A 3,464-nucleotide genomic window follows, 5' to 3' on the forward strand; every position below is an offset into this window, starting at 1 on the left:
GTGCGCGGCTGCGGACCTTCGGGGGAACATTGGTGTGCGGCCCTCAACAGCTCAACAAAACTTGTTGACCGGCCCTCCAGCCCAAATAATAGCCCACCCCTGCTCTACACTGTCCCATCAAAGACTCCCAGGGCAGGTACAGCACGGGTTAGATACAGAGTAAATTTCCCTCTGCAGTGTCCCCTCAGTCTGTGGGTCTGATGCAAAGTATGTCCGCTTCCATTCTGCCTGAACAAATCCGTTCAACCGAGATATCCTGAACCCTGAACGGTCAGAGTGCCGACACTCTGGGACACCTGTCTTATCTCAATACCTTTCTGAATGTGTTAATTCGCACTTGCAGAGATTCCCTGCAGCGGTTTCCTCTTCCCATTTCCTGCGATTCCCAAACCTTCTCCTAGCCTCATCCCATCCCTGAACACCTTGTCCTCGGACACATTGACCCTGAAGACAAACAAGACACGGATGTGAAGCTGTGATCAATGCAGTAAGTTTTATTTCTGAGTACAGCCCATTATTCTGACAGCAGTAATACAGGGTCAGGGGTTACAGGACCTAAACAATCAAACAGAGCCTGCTTCCCGTGAAGGAAGGTTTCATTCAGTGAGAACGTGGAGAGCTCGGGTTGGTGGGAATCCGTCACTGGATCTTTCATCATTTCAGAAAGCAGCATTGTAACATATCAGGGCACTTTTTTGGGAAAGGCATCTCGTCTCTGTTACAGCCGCCCTCACGACATGCTCCTCCATACCAGGTGCAGGGCACTAAAATCCAAAATGAAGAATGAATTGATTGATGGTTCTGTACACAGAGGGAGGGAGAACAATGAGAAAACATGAAGCTGAGTCTGTCAGTGTTACTAAGACTGACTCTGGACCACACATGAACATTAACTCTTTTATACTTAATGAAACTCCACACCTCTCCCCCTCCCCCGACCTGTGCAGACTCACTCTTTGTCCTGAAGGGCAGCCGAAGGGGATTTCCTCAGAATGGAGCCCACCACACCCGCTATCTGAGACCAGAGACACAGAGAGGAAAGATCTGACATTGATGGAGAACCTTTCCCGGCACCAGAAGGGCCCAATGAGTTTCACAGACCAGGGCTTGTTTCTGAAGTGCCGACACTGTTTTGTAGGAAACGTGGCAGCCAATTAGCTCATAGCAAAGTCCCACAAACAGCAAATGAGATTGGACAGGATGGGGGGTCTCTGCTCATGTTGGATGAGAGAGTGATGTCGGTCCAAGACACCGGGAGAACTCCCAGCTCTTCAAATAATGTCACCAGATGTTTCCTGCCCCATGAACAGGTAGACAGGGTCTCCGTTTAACGTTTCATCCACAACATGACACCTCCAACAGTGCAGCACTCCCCCAGTGCTGGGCTGTATGTACTGGACTGGGGCATCAACCCACAACTTGTTCACTCAACTCCCAACTGAGCCAAACTGACACCCAGCCACTGGCAATTGATCATTTCACCGCTTGCCTCCTCTACTTAGTCCGTGTTCTCACGTCCCGATCTCTATGAAGGCTGCAGAATTATTCCAATTAAATAAACCTGTTTTGAAACCTTTTTGATCCCATTCCCTGCCCTCCTGTAATGAAAAGCTGACTCTTGTCTGGGGACCGGTTCCTCACACACCTCCAGCATCGCTCCCAATTCACCATTCTTCATCTGTGAGACTGGACAGTGAGTGTGGGGGAAAGGGACTGAAGGATCTCCCGCTCCTGTCCTCACACAGAGTCCGCACTCTCACACTTTGCAGCGGGTAGCAGTGATCGGAAGCAACAACTGGGAGTTTCCCCTCCGCAGTACCTGGGTACTGAGGCCAATTACAGAGTCTCCTAACCGGGTCAATGCTGCGGCTGAGATCCGCCCACTCGGCACCGGCCAGTAATTTGTGCTTTTATTGCTGGTCTGTTTGGATCAGCAAACACCCGCCATTCCCTTGACCCACTGAGGTACCCGCTGAATAATCGGGGGATTTACCCGTGGAACTGGTTCAGGTTAAATTCTTCAGACTTTCTTACAATCACCTTCACTCAATTAATCAAACTGTGACATTCAAACAGAGATACAATAGTTTAAAACATAAAACTGACTGGACACTGACTGCGGAGAGATCAGAGAAACCTAGAAACCAAAACCTATTCCTACTCCTCTAAATCTACCTCTTCCTCCTCCTAATATCTTCCAATTGGCACCTCCACCGATCTCCCCTCCAGTGAGGCTGGCCTGAGTCAGCACCAGGAATCCAAGAAGCAAGAGCAGAGCTTTCATCTTCTGCGATGTTTTCCAGAGTCAGATTCAGGCGGCTGGAGTGGAAATGTTCTGAATCCGGACTCCGAGTTTGCTGCATTTATAATCACACACACGGGGAGTGGCTCTGCTCTCTGGAGATATCCTGGGAAAAGGCGTTTCCTTTTTATGTGACGTGGATCAGTTGGCAGCTGGACCCAGTTGGCAGTTCTCTATCTTTCAGAAGACAAGGTTGTGTGTTTGGGCCCAACTCCAGGTCTGAAATCCTGAGCTCAGCTGGCATGATGCAGCTGGTACACAAACATTATGGGAATCAGGCGGGGAAGTGGAGTTGAGGTCAAAGATCAGCCATGGTATTTTTGATAGGCGGAGCCGGCTGGAAGGGCCGTATGGCCTGCTTCTACTCCTTATTCTTATGTCCTTATGTTCTCAACAGGACTTTTAACCCATCAAACCTAGGCCTAGAAATTGGATATGGCCCGAAAACGGGCGGTGTCGTGGCCCGGTGCTATTTGGCTGCTCCCGTTCAGTGTGGCCCAGGCAGCACGCACAATTCATGCTGTCTGCTCATTTACATGATTGTAGTGCTGATCACAGCGCTAAACAGGTGGGCTAATATCTTGTGCAGTCTAATGGCCTGTAATGTGTGGCCTAGTGTTTCTCCACTACTTAGAGTGGAGGTGCTTTGATGCAGCAGCACCTCATTGTCACTGAAGTAGGGGTTGGAATTGCAGTTGGCCCACAAGTCTCAGCAGCAGCAAAGAGAACGAGCCACAAGGTCCTCCGATGCGGCTCTGGAGGCATTGGTCGTGGCAGTGGAGAGGAGGGAGGCTGTCCTGTTCCTGCAGCGTGGCAGGAAGCCATCAGTGCACACTTCGAGAAGGCTGTGGCAGGAGATAGCTGGGTACATCACATAGAAACATAGAAGATAGGAGCAGGAGTCGGCCATTTGGCCCTTCGAGCCTGCTCCGCCATTCAATAGATCATGGCTGATCATGCAAAGTTAGTACCCTGTCCCTGCCTTCTCCCCATATCCCTTGAGCCTTAAGAAATATATCCAACTCTTTCTTGAATATATTTAATGAACTGGCCTCCACCGCCCTCTGTGGCAGAGAATTCCACAGGTTCACCACTCTCTTGGTGAAGAAATTCCTCCTCATTGCAGTCCTAAATGGCTTACCCCTTATCCTTAGACGGTGAT

General features: G+C 49.9%; 1 long non-coding RNA gene across 1 annotated transcript; it reads right to left on the reverse strand.

The window, feature by feature from the left end:
- Positions 1-474: 474 nt before the first annotated feature.
- Positions 475-2,728, reverse strand: LOC147119645 (uncharacterized). Its single transcript, XR_015077832.1, has 2 exons — positions 2,176-2,728; positions 475-764 (listed from the first exon to the last, which is right to left on the reverse strand). It is a non-coding gene; the product is annotated as an uncharacterized LOC147119645 (long non-coding RNA).
- Positions 2,729-3,464: the final 736 nt, after the last annotated feature.

Source organism: Somniosus microcephalus, chromosome 4 (assembly GCF_052327205.1).
Source record: "Somniosus microcephalus isolate GS21.2 chromosome 4, FLI_Smic_1.0, whole genome shotgun sequence".
Taxonomy (NCBI): Eukaryota; Metazoa; Chordata; class Chondrichthyes; order Squaliformes; family Somniosidae; genus Somniosus; species Somniosus microcephalus.